Source organism: Cygnus olor, chromosome 14 (genome assembly GCF_009769625.2).
Source record: "Cygnus olor isolate bCygOlo1 chromosome 14, bCygOlo1.pri.v2, whole genome shotgun sequence".
In the NCBI taxonomy this organism is placed as follows: Eukaryota; Metazoa; Chordata; class Aves; order Anseriformes; family Anatidae; genus Cygnus; species Cygnus olor.
Genome location: NC_049182.1, coordinates 10,979,579 through 11,002,690, shown reverse-complemented (window position 1 = coordinate 11,002,690; position 23,112 = coordinate 10,979,579).

The following is a 23,112-nucleotide window of genomic DNA, read 5'->3' as shown; positions in this document are numbered from 1 at the left end:
AATTTTACAGGCAAAGCAGAGGTGTGGAGGAGACCTGGAGCTTCCATGTCTGATGTCAGCTGCACCAGCTACAGCTGTCCTCAGCAGCATATCCCAGACACAGACGCTTTTCATCCAGAAAAAAACCTCGTCCCTTTCCAGATTTAGAGCTTTAGGGTGACTGTGGCTGATAGATGCTGATAAGAAGGAAACATTTTAGAGGAAGGTATGCATTCCCTTCCCTTGTAAATCTCAGTTCATTCCTCTTGCATTAGTTAAGGCAGCTGCCGAGTTTGAGTGGGTGCAGTTTTGAAAGGGAAAATCCTGCTTGAAGTCCAAAATAAATAACAGTGAATATAGCCATGCGAAAAGTAATTATGAGGATTTAAATAAAATAAAATAAACCAGCACCCTTACCTTTAACCTGCTAGCAACTGACCTCAGCAGATGCGTTTCCCAGCCGGGTGGGTGAGGATGGAGAACTGAAGCAGGTAAAGCAGCCCGAAGCATCCAGGGTGGCCGTTTTTTTTCTGGCTCCTGCCAAGCACAACAGCCTTCCCCCCCAGACCAAGCATGGGACCAGGAGGTCGTGGCTCCTGGCTCCATCCCTCACTTTGCCAGCCAAGTCCCCAAACCTTTCTTTCCGCCCAAGAATTTGAGGCTCATTAACTAAACAACCCACACAGTCTGTGTTATTATTATCATTGCGAGTGAGGTCAGCAGCTTTTGTGGGAGACGAAGGAGACCCTGGTTCACAGGAGCTTCACTGTGGGCAGAGGAACAGGGGCGTCTGGTGCAGCCCTGTGAGACCCAGCTCCCAGCCAGCCAGGGAGAGGCTCTGGGCAGGGCTCCGGGCAGCTCCGATACCTTGCAGGGCTGAGCCTGCTTTGTAAATCTGCTTGCATCTTCTCTGACAGCCTCCGTAGCTTTTTTTATTATTATTATTATTTTTTTAATTAAAACTTTCTTGTCTCTTTCATGCTTGGATGCCACTTCTCTGAAGCTAAAATCTGTCGAATAGGAGCCCACGTCAGGAAGCCTGTGCCTTGTATTGCACCCCAAAAATGCAAACAGGAGGCAGATGTGCAGCTGAGCACGGGCTCCCAAGCCCCTCTGCTGTGTCCTTCACTAGTCAGTGCCGTCTCATCCATGTCCACTTCTCAGGCCAATGTCCTGCTCTTTATCAGGACTAAGGCAGAGTCCTGCTGGGATCTGGATTTCTTTAAATGCGGGCATTTTCCTGGAGCATGCTTTCAAATTGTACTTTCCATTGACGTCCTTAGATTAGACCCACAAATATAAGGCTACCTTGTGACCTCCAACCACCTTCAGACAATTTTCACTCCACAGGCACAGCCTTCTGTATCCTGTAAAAGCAAAATCTTTATTTTACTCACCTGCCTTACGCTGACGTATTTATTGAGCAAAACCCAAAAGTACATAGTGGCTGTTTAGCATCGGCCTTATTCCTATGTGAAAAACAAGCTCATTGCTTGGCTACTCGTTATGTAAATACCAATTAAAATTAAACAGCCCAACCCTTTAAGAAAAGAGGCAGCCGAGCAGCGAGGCTGGGCCACGCGGTGTGTATGGGGGAGGCTGGGGCAAGTCGGTGTGGATGAACCTTGAGAATCCCCATGGGGCTCAGGGACTCAACACAGCTCCTGTGCCCAGCACGAGGAAGGGCAACCACAAGGACAAGGAGCAGAGTATTTCAGACAGAAGACTCCTGTCTGCCAGCCGTCATACCCAGCGCTGGGAAAGGGCATAGGACAGGAACTTCATTAGGAGCCCTTCACCAGCAGCAGGGGAAACACCTCATTAGTAGCAGGGCTATCTGATCTGCGCCATGTGCCGGTGATTATCCCCTTGACAAGCAATGTTCCTGCTAATCCCCAGCTTCCTGCTCTGGATGGTGACTTCAGAGCTGGTGTCAGTGCTCAGGCTGGCAGCCAGGGCAGCGCGAGCCCTGCGGTGGGGGCACAGGACGTTCTGGGTGGCCCCGGTGCCATCCGCTGGGCAGCAGGTGAAAGCCTGGCAGGGTTGAAAGCTGCCTTCTGGGCAGGGGCTCCCTGCCTGTTCTGGTCCTCCCCGACCTCCTGCTGATCTTCAGCAAGGCTGGAGAAGGGAGAGCATCTTCATCTTCTCCCAGGAAAGCCCTCTAGACCAGGCAGTGGTCTTGCTTAGAAACCCACCTGCCCTGAAAACGCTGCACAATTAAATGAAAAATCCCTTCCCTCAATAGCCAGGTCTAACAAGGCCAATTGTTTCCTGCCTTTCAGCTCTGCTCCAGCTGCTGCTGGTCTGCAGGCTCCAGGGGCCAGTAAAAACACTCAGGGATTAGCAATGATTTAAAAATCACAGCGGGTCTCTTCCTTCGGTGTCAAATCTGTTCATGCCCCACAGAGGGCAGAGAATTCTCTAAACCCAGGAGCCTCTCTGCTGACCCCCAGCCTGTAACTGCCCCACAGTAAAGCCAGTGCAGTGGCACTGGGGGGAACAAACCCTAAGAAATGCCCCTGTGTGTCGCTGCCCTGTCATACTGGGGTCCTGCACAGCTCTCAAGTTGCACTGCCTCTCTGCAATGAGCCCCTCTCCTTGGGCAGAGAAATCTGAGAACTCACTGCCACTCCAGCAGCCAAATTTCTGGGACCTGACCACAATGCTGGGACCCCAAAGGACAGTCCTGGAACTCCACCAGGGTTAAGCCCACTTGGGGATTTCTCTGTTTGAGTTTTGGAAGGGATTTCAGCACGGCTTTAAATAAGAGCTCTGCCAAAGAACAGCTTTAGCATTGCAAAAAAAAATACACAGAGCTCTGCCAGTGTATGTCAGCTGGGACCCACAGCACCATCTCCTCAGCCTGCAAACCAGCTCATACAGCCTCCCTTAGTCCTGGCTTCGTCCTCATATCCCAAAAAGTTAGCTTGTGCTCATCTTTTCTAGCAGGACTCCATCCAGAGTTATAGTAACACCTAATTATCTGGATCTGAAAGCAAACACAAAGTTGTTTCCTGATTTTGTGGTGTGCAAAAGTGAGGGAGGTTCCTCCTTGGGATGCAGATACTGCTCTCTAGCAATTGAAAGAAATGACATATTTAATGGGTCCTTCCAAGTTCCCTCGATCCTACTGGTGGAAACACTACTGAATTTGTTATCTGGGTTGTCAGTGGAGCCAGATCAGCTCTTGTTCATCTATAATGGGTCTGTTCATCTCTGGAGCCACCTCTCTCTGCTATTAGTAGATGTGCTATATGGTTATCAGAGTTAAAACCACAGCTCAGATATGGCTAGCCATCTGCGACAGAATGTGTTAATTTGGAATAAGGAATGCAGGAGCCTTACCTCTTATTTACCACTGTGTCCATCGCTGTTTTCTTACTCACACCTATATATATATACCCACTGATAAAGCTTGAGGGATTTAACTGGATGCAAATGTTCTTCATCTGGGAATAGGACAAAGCACTTCAGAGAACTGAGCCCTGCCTCAGTCACTTTTGGACCACTCCCCAGCAAATGTTTCTGCTGATAAGGACTCAGCATTGTTAGCTTTGGGTCCTTCACCCCAGGGGGAAGAAGTGAGTGCGTAGCTACTGTGGCAAATCATAAATCATGGGTTTCCTAAAGGCCCATTGGCAGTCAGGCTTCCTCAATGGTTGCAATGTTGCTGCCAGCTCCCCTTCGTGCCGTGGTTCAACAACAGGGTGGTTGCTCATTCTGCCCTGGGAAAACAAGTGGAAAAAGGAATCCAGTGGTGACTGCACATCTGAATCATTGATAACTCATTGCTGCTGCTGGCTGACAGCAAAAGGTGCTGAGTCTGACCTGCTTCTCCCTTTCACCCGGCACAGCAGCTTGTAAAGCCAGGGAGGAGTAAAAGCCCCTGTAGTGCCACAACGACCTGTGCTTGTCAGCTCCTGGCCCAAAGAGCCAGAGGGGATGAGCGGGCAAGGTACTGCCTCTGCAGGGTGCGACACCTTCGTGCACGGGAATCGGGGAGCAAAAACCATCCCCAGGCTCCCAGATGGCCACAGCAAAGCACAGTCCCAGGTCTCTGAGCTCCTCACCCTGCACAGTGCCAACAAACAGGTTCCGAGTCATCATGCTGGTGGCTAGGAGAAAAGTAGGGTGCCTGGAGATGTCTAAGCACTTACTCATGCATTAAAGCATGTTTCCAAGCTCTGCCAAAACAGAAGGATTAGGGAGGGATTTATTTATTTATTTAGTTTATCTGCTTTTCAAAGATTGCTTTTATTTGTGGTTTGGCATAGCAGTGCTGTAGGTCTTTCAAGGATTGAATCGAGTAGGTCAGTGTCCTTCATAAATATGCAGTCATGAGCTGGGACTAAGGTCTGGTACAGCAAGGAAAGGACAGAGACAAAAGGGCAGAGAGATGTGAATGTGATGGCTGTTTTGTTCTTGTGCTGAGGCCTCTTCAGCATGGGGCTTGCCTGGACCAGGAGGAAATAAAGATGGATGTTGCTGGTGGAGGCTTCTGTGATTTTGTAGTGGTGCTGGAGGGATGGGTGATTTCCTGAATTGCTGTTCCTCAGCCTTTTTCCCCAGGAAGAAATGCTCTTTTTTTTCTGTGGTCTCCCATATCTGTTGCTCATCCACCTTCCCACAAGGGACATGTGGTGGGGTGCTGCTCACCCAGTCACACAGATAGGTTTCGTTTTCAGACTGTGAAGGACAAACACTGATAAAAACATAGGGACAGCAGGAGGGGAGAGAGCCACGGGCCAAAAGCTGGTTTCACTTGTCCATATCTTCATGTCTCAGGGCCAGAATGCAAGCAAGTGTCTGCCTGCACCAAAGTTAACAAAGCACCACCCTAGTGGTGCTTAGCTTAGCATAGCTGGGAGATACTGATTAAAAGCCCTTTTGCTTTTGTGGAGGTTTAGGATGACAGCAGAGAACCAAACAGAGCAGCTCGCTAGTTTAAAGGCTCTTTATTGGAAGTAATGGGTATTAGAGTAGCTGGGATCTGCACTATAAGGAGAAAAGATTAGGGAAAATGAGGACTCCGTTGAAGGGGGAGCACGAGTTTTGCTAATGTAGAGCCCCAGTAATTTGATTTGAAGAGGGAAATCAAATGACTGAGGGCGTTAGGCACCACAGCCGGGGTGGCTGGGCTGGAGCAGCTGCTGTGCGCACTGATGTACCTCTGGTGCCGGGTGAGGAAAGGCTCTGTGCGTGGGGACAGCTCACACCTGCTGAGGTGAACTGAAATTGCAAAGCTGTGTCTCTGGTAACAGTGCAGGGAGGAAAGATCTTTCATTGTCCCTGCAGTGCCTCAGCAGACACTTGTCAAATGGGCCAAAGCGGAGGCCACTCCACTGAGTCCCTTCCGATAGGCTTTAGACAATAGGCTATTCAGTATTACAACTGACTTTAAAGAAATACTGCAACTAACTTCAAAACATTCTAGTAGATTATACAAAGGGGGAGAAAAACAACTAAATAGGTGCGGAAGAAATGTTTTCACCCGATTCCAAAATAGGAGCATCTTTTTCTTTAATTTCTGGGGGAGTATCTTCCTCTCTGACTGAAGAATCATTTTCCTCCATACTGTCACAGGCCCCATCATTTGTCTCTGTGAATGCACACAAGCCAGACCAGGAGCACTGTGTACGGAAGAAGTCACACATACAGCACAACACAGACACAAGCCAAGACTTTGGGAGCTCACGGATGACACACTGGGGTTTACCAGGCGTGTTTGGATGGGCTGGAGGGATGTGCATGCGCCTGAGTGTAATCAGGATGCCACGCTGTGAAAATACAGTTGTGCTTGACTTGTTTTATGAATGATGCTTGTTTGTCTTTCTCCCTAATGCTCTGTGACTGACATGAAATTAAATTCTCTGAAAGCGGGCAGCTGGTGCAGAGCCATCCCAGCAGCGATGTGCCCAAACCGCGGTCCCACGAATCCGGGCACGTGGAAGTGCACGGGGCAGTTGTGGTGATAGCAGGCACAGTTCCTCCGTGCCAGGAACAAGCAGGTCCTCTGCTGTGCCCTCCTCTCAGCCTTGGTCTGATTCTTCTCCAGGGCTCGATGCCAAGGCAAATGCCAGCGGGGGAAATGGTGGCAGGAGAGGAAAGGAGTAGTATGTAACACGAGGCAATTCTTGCAATGTTGACAAGCCAGGATTACCTAATAATTGGGTTAGTTTGTTAGTGCCCAGTCAACACCTGACATTATGAGCCATTCAGGTTTCTGTTTGCCTGTTCCACAGCTCATGTTCTCGGTATGAACTTTGCATCCTCTCCGCCTCAGTAAAGGTTATCCATGTTGGATCCTACTGCAGCTTCTTCTCACATAGCTTCAAAAGATGTCTTTCTAGTTAGGTTCCTAGGGATATTCATAAAATCTTGCATCACAGTGGAGCTCAACCTGGCTCTGCAGTCTTTATAATCCAGAGTTGGATTTGAAAACTCTGAAAATTCTCAGGAAGGAGGAATCGAAAATCAACTCATCCTTTCGAATTTCCATACTGTAATTCCATCTTCAAGGGATGGATTGTGCTACAACAGAGGAATGATTAAGACATTAGCTGGCAGCACTCCTAGTAATGAATTGTCTTCATATCTGACCATATAGGGTATTAAAGATCACAGTCTCAAACTGTTTTAATAAGAAAACAACGTGAAATCTATATTTTGCATCCAGTGAAACTTTGTATTTGCAAGCACTGAAATGAACTTGTGGCTGCATATTGTACTGACAAATCTCGCCTTGCATTTTAACTTGTTCTTAAAAGATTTCAAAATTATAACTTGGAGTAACACCTGGAAACATGAGCTGGATTCTCTTGTTATGGGTAATGAGGACAGCTGTGTATTGCAGAATGCAAGGAAAGCACCTTTCAAATACTTGCCTACTGGTCCCGAAGAGGACAAAGTATGTAACATGAAAGAAAAGTGACCTGGAGTAGGGATGATATCACTTCCCATACACAGCAAGAAAAGCAAAGCTGAATGGGCTTCTAAGTACCAGGAGCAATATTTCATTTTCTGAAAGGTAAGTGCATAAAGATTAGGTACTTCCTACTTCAGACAAACCAGAGAAAAGTTAAAACAGGAACACTAAGATAAGGTCTATTTTATATGGGAAGAATAGATTTATTTTCCATGTAAAAGCAAGATTGAGAAATGCTGCATTACGGATGCCTGGCAACAATAAGAGCTGATCTCCTCTGTCCAAAGCCTATAAAAAAGGAGACGGAAACAGAAATAAGATTGTTTTCCCCTGTTTCAGTCATACAGTGCACATAAAATAAGTTTTCATAGTATCTATGGAATTGGAAGTTTGTTCAGCTACGTGAATACTTCCTTGATATCCTTCCTCAAGTGTCCTCAGAGAATATTCTTCCTCCTGAGAGGCGATTTCTTGATTTTTCTTTTTCTTCAGCTGAAGGCTAATTAGAAGAATAAGAAAATAAGACTTTGCAACTATCCAGATTTTAAGAAATTAAATTAAAGAGTCAGTTCTGTGTCAAGGAGGGAACCTCCTACATCATATTTGTGCTTTTCCTGACCCAGATTGAGGAGAGGTAAGAGCAGGGATCAGTGGTTAGGAGAGCAGCTGCAACAGGGTTATTAAGACTGAAACCACAGAGGCAAAAAAGGAGCTTCAGCAGGACTTCTCCTCTGTTATCTGGTGGTGACACCTGGGAATACATGACAAATTCCTCCTTGTGCTGAATGCATGTTAGAGAAGATCATCCTTAGTATAGTGCCTGTTATGTCTCCTAGATTTCAAACATTTTACACTGGTCTCGACACGGCTTGAACGTGCAGAAAACCTCAGGGTTTGTACAGTACATTTGGCCAGGACACTGGGCAGCATTAGCCTCATCCCAGAATTTTGTTACAAGCTTCCCATCCTTGTGCAGAAAGTCTGAAGATTCTTTCAAGTTTGTACATGTTGACGTAAACAGAGCCCCTCACTGTGGAAATAAAACTAAAGAGAATTTCTGGCACCATGCAGAATTATGCATAGTTTTACGATGACCTCTCCATAGCAAACACAAAGTTCTATCTCCCTGCTTGGCACCAACTGAAACATTTGGCATGACTTAAAAAGCCCTGAGGACCAAAACACGAGCCACCTCTTAAGGTCCTTGTCCCCACTGCTCCCTGCAGAAGCAAAAAAAAAAGTATCAGTACTCTTTTTTAAATGCAGGAGGAGTTGCATTTTGGAAAGGTTAAGTGAGTTGCTCATGGACACACAGGAAATCGGTAACAGAGCTACCAAGCTGCATTTCCTAAATATTCTGTGTGCCCTTAAGGAAACCTTACAGAAGGTTTTATCCTACAGGGGAGCAGGTGATGGGCTGCCCCAGCCAGATGGCCCCGAGCACCTGCTCCAGCCCCCTCCACCCCACGTCAAATCTGCACCTCTTCCAGCTGCAGGGTGCCCTCTTGTCTCAGTTTGTACCCCGTTGTGGAGAAGAAAGAAACCCCTGTCATTTAGCAGCAGGCTGGCAGCAGCTGACCTTTCCATGACAAGCACTATTCCTCAGCAGCGTGCATCAGTTTGCATCGGTTTACATTTATTTCGTTCATCTCCTGTAGGCATCCCAAGTGAAACCGATTGGATTAGACAGGCAGGATCTCTTGGCATCTTGAAGCAATCTATAAGGAACCAGCAGCACGATAGTCATTAGGCAGCAGTTGCTGCAAACGGCTTCGGGGAATTTGTCTCTGCTAAAGAGCATTCTCATGTCAGAGGGAGGATTGGGAAAGCCTCGGCAAACAGGGTTTTGTTTGTCTTGGAAGAACTTCGGGGAATCACGGGGAGAATTGGAACTCACTGGTGGAAATGAACCCATCCAGCTTTTTACACAAGCCCCTTGGAAGCTGTCACTCTTTCAGCTTCCCTGCATCTCTTCTAACACACACTGTGAAAAAGCGAAGTCATAGCTCCATCTCCATCGCATTTATCACAGCTCACAGCAGTTTTCTTGCTGTAAAAATGATGAAATCCCACCAAAATAGAGCATGATTTAGGGACAGGAATGCAACTGGAAAGCTTCAGCAAGGTGTTCTGCACATGTACATTGGCTTGTTGAGACAGGTGACACTAAATTGTCTTTAAAAACTCCCTAAAGGTGAATTAGCTGGGTAGCAGACCTTCATATGCTGCTCAGCACATTTCAGACACTGCAGGACACCTGTACCAGGGGCAATGCCTGTGCTCCTGGAACACCTGCACCCATGGCACTCAGGGTTGTTCTGATGGGATTCCCAAAGGCTTGCTCAGAGCATGCTCTGGCTCCCCCAGCTTAAGGAGTCAGAAACGTGTGTCAGACCTGGTCTTGAGGAATGAAACATGGAGGAGGAGCTTAAGAAAATTTGGAAAGCTTTGGGGCATGGTGACTTGGAATGTCCTTACCCCATCCCCTGTATGAGGTCTGTTCCTTCAACCAGTTCCTGGTGGCATGACCTTTCCTATGGAGCCTTTCCCAAAAGGAGCCAAGGCACACAAAAGCACATTTGTACACAGGAAGGAGAGACAATGCTCCAGCCTTGACTCACACCCAGATGGGCTCCTGGTGACACTGCCCTGGAGAGACCTGCACTCCCAGAGGCAGCAAGGCACTAATGCTGCACTGAGTCTTGGTGCAGCCTCATCAGCTCCTTCACCAGGGTGACTCAAAGGGACCACCAGCAGCCTTTGTAGCTGCTGGACCCAGCAGTGAAGTTCTGCAGCTCGGCACTGTTCCACTTCCAGCAGGAAAAGAGCAAAAGCACTCCACTGAACCCAGCATGCTCTTCCAGGCATTAGCCATTGCATTCATTTTCATTTGCTGCTGTCAGAGCAGGACAGTAGGATTTGGCCTTTTGGCAGAGATGTTGCCCACGTTTTATGAGATTGCAGCCTCCTGACATCAGGAATCTGTCATGCAGCGATTTGGTTCCGTGGAGGAACCTCAGATGAGAGTCAATTCATCACCAAGTCCCCTGGCTTATCAACACACTGTCCAGGTGGGAGAACTGGAGCAGGAGAACAGTTCTGAGCGGATTGCTTAAGAGTAGTGTCACTGCCGGGAATAGGACCAGAACACTTTGTTGCCACATTACCACTCGCATGTCTGAAGCAACAGCGAATAATGTACTCTGGAAATGTAGTAAGACATTCTTTCACGTCTTTAAGTGGATATGTGTGTAGATCCTGGAGACCCAATAATGCAGTGATGAAACAGATTTTTTTCTTAATGGGTTGTGCAGTGTCCAGTGGGTTTTGGCATTAAAAGGAGAATGAGCAGAAAGACCATGAAAAAAAAAAGGGGGGGGGGGGGGGAAGGGGATGTTGCTTAGCTATGAAGTAGAACTCAATAATTAAAATCAGAACATGATGTATGTGTGTGTTGGCATTAAATGATACCAGTGTCATGTCAGCATGGGTATGCCATCAGCAGTAGGTAAGCATGCGCTCAGGTTTGTATTCATGACCATATCACCTGGGTACATACCCAGAAATGTCACTATTCATACTCCAGTCCAGCCCAAGCCTGCAAATTCTGATAATTTGCTCTGTGATTTCACGTCAGCCACTATCCACAATATCAGCATCACCAGTATTACAGCACGCCTGTAAACTGGAGCTCAGACATACAAGTCATCTCACTCTTCTCTCCCCTCTCTCTGTAACACCACTTGCCCAGCTCATGAGCCTTCCAGTCTCTCCATCCATCCATCCATCCATCCATCCATCCATCTCCTTCCACCTGACATTTTCCCTCCTTGTGGTTTTGGCCACACTGCCAGCAGTTTATATTGATCTCTGACTGTCTGTCCATCCCATTGAATTTCTGCGTGTGTTCCCACTACAAAATAATTTTGCACGTAAGCACTCAGCCACCTTTGGCCTGATGAGGCTGAACTGCTGTGAACCCAAAAGTATAAGAAGCAGTTCTGGGAAGGGGCAAACCAGTTTTTACTACACGAAGCAGGATGCAGCGCTTCTCGGAGTCTCAAGCCATAAAGCCGTCATCTCCCCTGCCCTGCTCCCACAGCAAGGTACTTGCTTTCCAGGAAGAAGAGGAACAGCGTGCCGTGGTGGGGCAGTCACGTAGGACAGGGACGGGCAGGCCATTTCAGGCTGTGCAGTATGCAAGCATCCACCGAACTGCCCCTCGGGATGGCCCATTCAGCTACGACCCCGCAGCCTTCCCACAGCACAGGACACCATGGGCTGACCACCAGCTTTCCACAGGCATGAGGAGCAGGATAGAGGTCATGCCTGGAGCTCGGTCATTGCAGTGCTGGGTTGGTTTTTTTGCTTCCCTCTGAACTCATTTGGCTTCCCTTTATCTGGAGGCCTCCCGTGGATTTGCACAGGGGGCTCTCAGCATGCTTCCCAGCTCATTCCTAACTGGACACTTCCCAGTGAAGGGCTCAGGAGAGCACACTGAGAGGTCTCACAGCATTTCTGTCATGATGGAAGCCACCATAATATGGGGACATAATTTCCACTGAGCTGGTTTGGCACCAGCAGAAGTAAATCCTTGGCTGTTGACACACCTGATGGTAAATCCCAGGGTTTTTGTCCTCCCTGCCCTGGGGGCTTTCAGCAAACAAGCAAGCTGCTTCTTCTTCCTGCTCTTCCTGATCCTTCTCCATCCCTCAGGTGAAACTTGCCTGTTCTCAGGGCAGGAATTCAAGAGGGCTGGACAAGTGTGTGGTGGCGAAAACTCTCCTTAAGCTCAGCAAGAGTTGATAAAGTAGCGATAGCAGAAAAGTCATCAGACCTTTGAGCAGTTCCTCACACCCTTCAGGAACAGACCTTTTCCCTTGAAATTCCCTTTGCTTCCCCACCTCCCAGCTGCATGGTCTCCCCTTGTCCTCAGCACATCGCCCAGCCCAAAAGAAAAACCCAGGTTCTGCCTTGTTGAGCAGACTCCCCATGGTATCTCTAAGGGACAAACCGTCTCCTGTGGGAAATTAAACATCTCTTAGGAAACACCAGGAAAGCTGAACTGCTGACAGCAAAGGTCCAGCCTGACCAGTGTCCTGCCCCCAGCTGTGACCAAGTGGGGAGGATCGGGGAGAGATAATAAGCAGCAGAACAAAACTTGCACGAACCCTTCCCTGAGAGGCACTCCCTGTTCTGGCAGGCAGCTGCCGAAGGACTTCCTGAGCCAGGGGTTGCATCCAAATCTCAGACACGAGCAGAGGTGACACTGCAGAAATAATACAGTCCGCAAACTTCACTTGCGATGCAGGATCGCTGTGGAGAACTAGGTGATGATGTTTTCGAAGGAAACAGAGGAATACCTCTCTGGACAGCCCATCAAAGAGGGGGCAGTCAGATTTTTTTGATGACCCCTGTTTAGAAGGAGGAGACACATTTGTGTGTCTTACGTGCTATTGTGCACCCATCTCTGCATTTCAGCTTACTTTGGTTTTATTTCATTCAGGCCTGCTGCTGGCAGGTAAATCTGACACGTCACATGTTTTGTGTGTACAGATTTAACGAAGATTCCTTTTTGTCGGACTGGTTATTACTGTTTGTGTGATTAAAAATATCGGGAAGCTATGGCAGAGAACTTTCTCGGAACATAAATAACTAACGCCTGCTGTATTCACCATCAGCCATAAAGCACAGTACAGCCAATGCACTGCCTTGGCATAAGTAGCTTTCTCTTGATCCAGGGGCACAGAAGAAAATATAAATGTCATTGCCAAGACCATAACAGAGTAGAAGTTGTATCATGCAACTGTGCAAGCAATTATTTATTGCAGTACGGTGAGGGTCAGTACACACAACAAACCCACCACTTCCCTACTATTTACTGACCTGCTGCCCCTGCTACATATTTCATCAGGCAGTTCCAGAGTCCATCCATACCAAAGTTCAACCCCATGTGAAGCCTCCATCCCCAAAGACATTGGGAGGTTTGTGCAGCCCTGTAGCTCTAATGTGAAAGGCATGAGGAATGTCAGCACCTCCGTGAGTTTGTAAGCAGCACCATCTTGTTTGCAGTTTCTCAGTGCTGAGTGAGCTGGAAAAAACCTATCACATGCTCTTTGTTCCCAGGGCAGGCTCTTGTTTTTATTAGAACATCTTGGACAGAATCTTGTCTCAGTTACATTGATAAAAATCCGGTTATGCTACTACAGACAACTGAAGTATTTCAGACATATCCTGGTGTGGCTCGGAGCAGAGTGTGTCCCTGTGCTCACAAGGGACTCCTCGGGGAAGTTGATAAACAGCATCTGGAAGCACAGGAATCCACACTTTGGATAAAATATTGCACACAAGTATCATATGTCAAGCCATTCACATCGCACAGTTAGCAGATGATGACAAGATTAGGTAGACCTTTTCCAGTTCGTGTTTGCATTTATCTTGCTGTTGAAAAGCAGTGTTTTGGCTGGGGAACCATGATAGAAAATGATAGGGGATTCCAAGCTGAAAATAACTGAGGAGCAACATATTCAAGATCTGGCCAGAGCCCAAACTTGGTAAAGTAGGTTCATCGCTGTGACTTTAATTCATTTTTAGAGTGAGAAACAGAGGCGAAGCAGCTGAAGGTTCATGTAGTTTCCAGGCTGGATTGCCGAAGCTCAAAAACTACAGCATGAATACTGCTACCACCACTTTGATCTGTCTTGAGAGAAAACATATTAAAAAAAAAAAAAAAAAAAAAAAAAGAGGAACAGACCACAGCTCAACATAGGCTGCAGTAGCTCCCCAGACTTCAGTGCATGGTCAGTGAGGATGAAATATTCAGGAATTAGGGGCCTCCTGCAGCCCATCCTCATCCTGGACAGGAGATTCCCTTTCCAAGTCCTAAGGAACCCTCTCTGTGCTTTATGGGGGATCATGCACAAACTGTACTGAATTTCAGCTGGTGCAAGTGAAGAACTGTCATCTTGCTGAGGACATGATACGCAAACATTGAACTAAAATGTAAAAACACTTGAAGTCAAAAATAGTAGATTGCAAATTTTGCATTCATTTTTTTTTTCATGACTGAGTGCCAGCAGATAAGGCCATGTGATTTTGAACAGTTACACACAATTATGATAACAGAGCATCTGGACATACAGTTCAGCTAGCAGTTTCTCTAGTACTGGTGCCCACATGAGACCAGAAAATCAGTCCCTCGATGACTCCAGCAAGGCCTTTCCAGGAACAGTGCTTCCAGTTACAATACTAGGAAGCTTGTGGATGGGAGAAAAAGGAGGGGAGAAGGAATTTGAAATAACTCAGAAGCTTGGTAAGTGGGAAGTGAGGATTTCTCAGGAAAGGCCAAGGCTGGGTCCTTGCAGAGAACAGCTCTGCTCATGGAGGAATATGTGCGGTGCATAAAATTGGGTTGCTCCTCTTTCGAATAACTGCTGCTGCTGAAAATGGAAGGCTGATTGATGCAAAACTCCAGTCAAGGTGGTAACTGAAGCAACAGCTTCTTGTAAAGTCCTGTGTCAACAGTGTACAACACCCAGAGAGGGGCAAGCTGGCACAGCCCTACAGGGAGGTCTTCCCCCTCCGGGGAACCACAACAAGGAGCACAGCCCTCACCTCCAGATTGCCTTATGCTGATGAAGCAGTGGGTGCAGTCGTACCTCTATGCCAGTTGGATTTAGGACAAGAGGGAGGACCAGGCCACAACCGGTGGCGTAAGAGCCCTGGTTGGAAGGGATTGTTCTGTGACGTGAGGAGACAGAGGCAGACTGTCCTGCGCCAAATCACTGGGGCAGCTCCCAGGGGGAAAGCTGGAAGAGTTGGCTGGGTTAGGAGAAAAGCCTGTTGAAAGATCTGCTGGGCAGATAACCTACTTCCTGCTGAAGTGTTGTTTTCTCTGCTCTGCAAGAGCGTTTGTGAAGGGCTTTAGGTTTATTCTCATCTATCAAGATGGGATGCGCTACAGATTTCGAGAGGACGGAGAGTTCATGGACACCTAAGCATAACAGCCTGTTATTCATTAAGGACTCAGCTCTTTGGTGAGCTCAGCGTAGCTCTCAGCCACTGTAATAGAAACAATGCCCAGACAGGAGGTGACATGGCAGAGAGACATGAGCAGAAGCACCGAGGTAGGTCAAGAGCTGAGCACTGGTGTTGAGTGCCAAGAATATTTTTAGTGTCCAGAGCACAAGACGTTGAACAGACATCCATCATGTGCCAGTCGCTGGCAATTCACCACAGCCACAGACTCATTTTTGAGTGGACGATCCAAGAAACATGGAAATCTTCCTCAGTAAAGCAGGTGTCAATGTGCACTGTTGTGTGGTTGCTGTGGCTGAGTGAGTAGTATCCTCATACCTGTGTGCAGTCTTCTGACGTCTGGTCTCTGAACCAATGTATTATTAAATGGCTTGGGATTTAGAAATACAAAAGGATCTGTACAAAGTCCAGAGCTTTTTCTCTCTTTTAGATGCTCTGCTTTCTACAAATGTAAATTACTTTCACCTGAAGTCTTTGTTGCTGTCTTACCTGTGCTATTGATTTAATAGAATGCAAAAGGGGATGTCATTGTCACATCCTCACAAGCTCCATCAGGGTTTCTTGCTCCATCAATTTAACATTTCTTATGTGTAACTTGTTATGAGATCTGTGACTCATTTATACTCCAATGGTAAGCCTTTTCTATTCAAAACTTGTTTAAAATTTTACAACATCACACCATAAATCAGTGACATCAGTAACGATCAGCTTAAACTCTGAGGTTATAAAAAAATTATTTTGCATTATTATTATTCTGCATTAAAAATGTGACTTATAGAAGAAAAGGAGTTTGCAGGACCTGGCAGGAACAACACTGGAAGGTCACAAGAAAGTCCATGTTCACCACTGGGTTAGTGATATTTTTCTGTCCTAACTGATTAGAAACCTTTAACCTTTCCAAAGAAGTTATGCAGCTACCAAATGAGTCAACAAATCTAATCTGGGAAAAACAGCCAAATGTTAAGTAACGTTAATTGCTGCTTTCTATGACATGTGGTGAACAGAGCAAAGTTCACCAGAACGTGGTGGGAATTATCCCCAGATAATTTTCAAAGCCCCCTGTATGTGCCTGTACACATACACACACCTTCCCGAGAGCGACTCTCTTGTCACTGATGCTTTATATCTCCACTTTGGCAATGTTGGGAAATCCATGGTTCTTTGTAAATCAACTCGCTGTCTGCTTCTCGAGACATTTCTCAGTCAACCTTTACCACTCCTCCAAAGCCACCATAGGAATTCAAACATCCCTAAAACAGTTTTATTCAGCAGACTGGGAGGGAATTTCCATGCAGGGAAACAGTCTGTTTTCTCCTTCCCACATCCATACTTCAAAGCACTACAAGAAATCCTTCAGAAATTGCTCTCAGATAGTTATAGGTCTTAAGAAGGCTCTTCTCTCTCCCTGTCAACATGGTCAGGGGAGCTGTTAAGGGCTAACATTTTCTGCTTTGAAAAAAAAAAATAAAGCAAACACAAAACAGCACGAGCAGGTGTCATTCCTGGGGACTGTCTCATGTGGAATCGGGATGCTCTTGGAATAGCCATCCTCTGACCGATCTCAACGGCAGCTGGAAATCACAGGGAGGAAACTGTGATGAATGCTCTCCTTTAGCAGCCAGCTCCCAGTGCATCTCCACATTGTCCCCTCACCCAGCAGTGGTGCTGCATGGAGCTGGTCCAGTCTCCTTGAACTGTTTTACTGAGGGCTGAGCTTTTTCCCTCTTTTCTGCAAAAGTTCAGTCCATCTCAAGATGCTGGAGAGAATTCAAGATCAACAAAAACTCCATATTCAGGGAGTTTTAAGCATACCCTTTGTTTGTTACCAGTTCTGTTACTATTTCCCCCCGGAGCTTAGAATTTCACAATACCAAGTTTTTCAGGAGCCCGTTTCTTTTCCTGTTCCTATGGCACAGTTTGCTCACTAGGGCTAGGCAGTACTGCCAGAACTGCCAGGGACATTGAGAAAGGAATGTCAGAAGGAGGTCAGCTCCAAAGGGCACTACCAGGGCTAGAAAACACCAAAACACCCCTCCCAGGCAGGCAGTAGCCTTTTGGAGAGGCAATGTAAGATCTCAGGATGACACTGATCACAGGAGTAAATGAATCAGAAAATGAATGATCCTTCTGGTGTGAGTAAGCAAGATAAAACAATGATTTGAAGTTTTTTTGCCCCTTTTTTTTTTTTTTTTTCAAGAGAAGGGTTCAGTACATAGGACGGGTTCAAGGCAGAGGCTTGCAGTCAGTGTTTGACATCTTGAGGCTGGCCTTTCCGTCACTGTTTCAAGGCACCAAAGGTTTGTATCTGGCTAAGAGTTTGAAGAAATGAAGGATTCCTATGGTGAGTGGAAATTTAACTGGTATTTATAGACATTAACATCACGTTGCTTTACAAACAGCCAGGACAGGACCAAAGGCTCAGGCGGGACCAGCTCCAGAGCTGGTGCAATGCCAGGTCAATGGCGGGTCTGAGCCTCAAGTGTTTGATCCAGCTTTGAATAGCTCAGGAAACTGTGTTTCCATTCTTCTCCTGAGCTTGTTCCACAGCCCTGCACAGCAGCTTACAGTTAGGAATTATTTCCTGACACACAGCTTACACTTTCCTTCAATTAGTCACTCTATTTCTCTTAACTATACCCCTAATGCTCTGCTAATTGCTTTCCTTTTCGTGTTGGTGTGTACACCCTTCTTGTGCCTGCAGACGGTTACAGTGCCCTATTAGTCACGGGTTAATTTGTACTGCTTCCATTTTCCTTCACATGTCAACAGCTTGAGGCCTTCCATTTATTGTGTTTTTCTGGCTTTCTTCTCACCAGAGAAGGCAGGCACGCTGTCTGGCACGGAACAGTTACACCATCTCAAAAGACAGCTGAGCAAAAAATTCCAGCATCTCTGGTCTGAGTTTAAGGGCATTATACATGTCAGCTGATTTTTTAATTATTATTATTATTTTTTTCACTTGGGATGCTGCTCTCCATGCTGGCAAAAGGCATGAGAGACTTTGCCACCTCCCTTTCAGCAAAGGAAGTTGGGGGATGTTATTTGCTCGTGAAGTGCCTAAGGGTGAAGAGAAGAGACCTCCAAAGCTTTAGCACACTCAAATAACTTGGGTGTGCCACCAGATTTTCCTTGGTCTCTCTGGCCCCAGGTCAGGATGTTGCACAGCAAAACAGCATCCCCAGCCACCAAGGGATGGGTTGCAAAGGTGCTGGGGGCTGCACCAGGGCAGAAGGGGATGGTTTGTGCTTGCAATGTAAAGACTCAGGCCTGCTTGCCCTCAAGATAAGGCCTGGAGGTGCCCTTATCTCTTGCTGTCCATTCTGCTGCACACAGCCAGCTTTACTTTGGGTGATGACAGGGTGGGGAGGTGGTGAAGGCTCTGGTGATCTCAAAGAAATCCCTATTGTCTTCAACACATGTGGAGATGCAGCAGTGAAGGATGTCCATGGTTTGGCATCCTCCAGCACTTGGTACATGTGCAGAAAGCCTTGTAGTCCTTTCTGAAAGTGCTCTGTCCACAGGGGCCTAAAAGGTTTCCCTCCTGCACATCATTACACCCAGTGCTTTGTACTTCAAAGGCAGGCTGGAAGGACAGAGCATGCCACCTTAAAGTCCCCAGGTCACAGCCTGTAAGTGACCCATTAGCTGCAGAACCTTCATGTGCTTGATGATGACCATGGGGATGTTAAAATTGAGGCTCTCAGGAAGGGCAAAGCCTGCTGCTGCCTATGACATACCTCTTACTCTGTGTTGTTTTTCCTGAGTAGTGACAGATGAGGGTCACAGCCTGAGACAGGGAAAACCCCTCCTGGACAGGTGAGATATGCTTCTAACCAGGCTGAAAATGACCCAAAGCTCAGGGAGCCTGACATGACCAGGAGCAAACATGGGACAGAAAGACCACAGGAAAAAGTAAAGCGTAGAAGTAAATCACCACTGCAGCCTCAACTCTTCAGTGTAAGAAAAGCAGACTGCAGACTTCTCACCTCTCCAGTCTTTCTTTAAATAGCCCAGCTGAAAAATGCCTTTCTCCTCTTAATGCTGGTTCTTTGGACAGCAAGCTGTTGCAAGGAAATGTTGGGCATGCCCCTCCAAAAGGCTTGAAAGAAGGCTTCCAGGGCAGCAGGATAAATGATAGCTTTGGCATGCTCGGCTCTGGTCTGTCTTTTCTCCCCCTGTCAGCACAGGCCTGGTGACACCCAGAAGTGGCACTTGCCAGCCTGCAGTGCTCTCCACGGGCTTGGATATGGACAGCATAGGTGTTCCCAAGACCATCTGCATGCCCTACTTTGGGAAAAAAATGGAGAGCAATCAGTCTAGTTGATGCAAGACCAGGGATGGCCCCAAGCGGCGGGGGGCTGGCAGCGCAGCAGCGATGATTCACATCACTTCACATCACTGGGCCAATTCTGCTTTGAGTGACTGGAGAATGGATGGGCAGAGAAATGAGGTGTGAAAGCTCCGAAGGAACGGGGAGCTGGCTGCCTGGGTCACTCCCAGCGCTTCTCACAGGTACCGCTCACGGCAGCAGCCGGCAGCTCCCCGGCGCCCCGGAGCCAGGTGCTGTAGCTGATCTCAGCTAATCCCCGACCCAGCTACACCCAGATACCGAGGTGCTGAATTGTGCCGTGTGCTCGCACCATTCGCTGGTTTCTGCAAGGCTGGGTTAAGCTTCTAGAGCCCACGGCCTTGCTTTTGAGAAGGTTCGTGAATGAAATAGTGTTTTTCCCTTGATCCCATAATACTGTGCCTCTAAAGTCCGGTACCACTGGAAGACATGTGTCCTTGTCCCATTTTCTCAGGGTGCAGTTAAATTCCTCCCATGCCCAAAACAGAGCCAGTGGGGAGGCTGGTGGGGGCCATGCAGCAGGACCATTGCCACCCATGGGCTATTTGCAGGGATATCTCTTCTCGCTGTCTCAGTGGCAGGTGGTCTTCCTTCTCCACAAGGAGAGCTAAGAACTGGGGGAGAGGGAAACACATGTGGGCACAGAAGCCTTAAAGAGTCATGTGAAGTTCTATATAGCCTTTTGCTCTGAAGAAGATGGTGCCTTTATTATTTTGGAGCTGCTCACCTGCTCTGCCTCTTGCAAATCCTCCCAAAGCTCTTCCTTTGTCTCTTGCTTGCTGAAATGTCTGTAAGTGCAGCCACACCATGCAAAAAAGCACATATTTTCTTTAAAAATATTATCTGTATTCACTCCACCCAGATGAGTACAGGGGTGAAGCTGCAGAAGAATAGAGGTGTGAAAGGGAGGTAGCAAGCACATGGGCAAATAAATTCCTTGGCTATTGTTCATACCATACTTTACTCATTTAGATTTTATTAAAAAAAAAAAAAAATCATCTCCTAAGTGTGAGAAAGAGGGAGTGTTTCCATTAGTGAAGCTTTGCTCGCAGAGTGCTTTCGTATTTACTCACACCTCTGACTCACGAGCGACCGAAGCGTGAGCTGTGCAGACTTCAGCGGTTACCACCTCCCCTGGAGGAACTGCGAGCATGAACACCTCCTGGTGACGTTCAGAGCCCCTCCACTAACACTTGCAGAGCTGAGTCACAGCCCCTGGCCATGCCTCCCCCAAACCCTGCTGGGCATCCCTCTGCCCTGGGGCAATACTGCCTGGGGCTGATCCGAGGTGTCTGCCAGCCCTGGATGCATCCAAGGCTGGTCCTTTGGGCTTTCCAAGCTCAGCTGTCTCAGGGGGTGTCGAGTGGCAATGGCTGGAGGGATGATGGATGGGGCACGGAGTGGGACAAGCACGCTGGCCCTGGTGGCCCCTCTGCGCGGCTGTGCCAATCCCATGCTGCCGTTTGAGGAGCTGAACATCGAAGGATATTTTGGTTCTGGTGCTTAACCTTTTCTTTTTTTGCGTGCCTATTTAAATTGCCACACACACAATCTGCAGACCAAACTTTTTTTTTTTTTTTTTGATTTACAGAAGGAGAGAGCAGTGCCCAGAAATAAATTATTAGGAATAGCTGGCATGCAATTCCCATGTAAGGCTCTTGGGATGAGGGATGGTATTTCAGAGACAACAAGCTTAGCATCTCCTTGACTGTCAGAGGGGTGAAAACAGGAAGAAAAACCCATCCAGAGCTGTCATTTTAACACAGCTTGTACCAGTCTGCAGCCAGAGTTAGCTCACAGCAGCTCCTGCTTCCAGGGGCCAAACAAGGATGAAACCAACAGCAGCCAGCACCAGGCTGTGCAACCTGTGTTTATCCTGGAGTAATTTTCTCCTGCAGTTTGCCCCAGTAGGACCAACTGGGGGATCACCTCACTCCACAAACCCACTGGGAGCTTTTTGAGCTGCAAGTGTGCACAGGCTCAACACAGACACCCCTGTGCACCACCCTTTCTGCAGCCCCAAAGCAAGCAGGAGTGGACATAGAGCTGGGAAGTTATATCATTCATTGCTCCCGCGTGCACAGCCCCAGCGGGTGACTGGAAATCCCTCCGGCACACGGGCAAGTCCCTGCAGCTCCACAAACTGCAGGGCAGCAGCTGGGCTGCGGCAACCCCTTGTGCAAGCACACGTAGCGAATGGCATGGCCAAAGCAAAGAGCACGGGCTTCAGCGCCTGGGAAAGCCGTGCTTTGCTTCTCTGCTGCTTGATTTAAGCTGTGCGGGCAGCAATTCCTCAGACACATTCAGCAGGCACACATTTTGAGAAAATTCATAATTAATGCTATCATTAATAGACTATTGAGATCCACACACGTTTCCACAGGGCTACCATTGAGACTCCTGGGAACAGCATCAACCTAAGAATGGCAGCACTTTAATTCTTTTCATTTGTGAACATGACAATGAACCAGTTTTCTTTTATATATTCAAACAGTTCTGGTCTCCCAATTTCTCTGCCAGCAACCCCATTCTCTAAGTGCACTTTTCAGCTGCTGTCCTCCAAACTATCTGTCTCCATGTTCAGCTCCAGTGAAACTGCAAAATGGCTTTAAGGTACCGTTTTCTGAAATGTGTCAGCAGTCTGGGAGCTCGTAGCCCAGCATGTTAATGCATTTGGGGGTTGCTGCGCTAAATGCTCACATCTAGGTGAGTTCATTACTTTCCAAAAAGTGATGTGGAAAACAAAGTTTCATGTAGGTCAGCCTTCTAAGTGGGCTCACACCCTTAGGAGACATTGATGCATTTGGAAACATCTTTTAGAGTCTTCCACCTCTCCACAGACTCCAGTTTTGCAGGTGCTTTCTTTGCAGCACTGCCACGGGCTTTCAGCAGAACAAGACAAGGCAGCTTTTCCCCTCTCAGTTCTCAGGCCTGGCTCCCAGCCACCGCAAGCACTGCAACAAGCGGCACAGGGCGTAGCACGGAGCTTTGAAGTCCAGAATCCCACCGACAGAGGCGTTGCAAGGGGAGCCCTCCCTCTTTGTTTTTCCAAATTCTTGTTTCCTTTCATGCCTTCAGTGGGCTGCTTGGCGTCTTCCTGCGAGGGAGCACAGTGCCCTTCTCCCACTGGTCTGTGCAGCTGCCTGCAGACCCTTCCTTTAATCCCTGCGAACACGGCCCATCCCAAGGCTGCTCTTTACCATGGCCAGCTCAAAGGCTGCCTGCTGGCATTACATGTCCCTTGGATGCTGCCATTCCCAGGCACAACCTTATCAGTGTCTAAGGGAACTCAGGGTTAAGTGCCTCATTTCTCCTCTCTTTCTCAAGGCTATCCCTGCCTTGGTTCATGCTCTTCCGCTCTTGAATTGAGCACACTGTTCATCTGGTCACAGCTCTGCTCCTTCCCTTCCTCCTCACTGTTCTTTACAGCCCCTTTTCCTGACTGATCCTCTCTCCTTCTCATCACCAGGTTCTTGCCTGAGCCCTCCCCATTCTCTTGTAGTGAGCCCAGGCCAAGCATCTCCCCTCTGCTCTTTTAAATCCCTCCCATGCAGCATCACACCCAGCCCATCCCCTGATCAGTCACTGCTACTGTAAGTGATTTGCAGGCTCCTGCTCTCACACCCTGGGCTCACATCAGCCTGAGTTACTTTGTGGGCTCCTTGGGGTGCATTTACAGTTCTGGGGCACCATACCGGGTGGAAAAGCACCGTGGGCTTTGCAGTGCTGGCTATTACAGTTAAATGCCAAGGCAGAGTTATGCAGCACAGCCTATATAAGCACTTAATGTCTGGCTGGCAGCAAGGGAAGTCTTCTAAAGTGG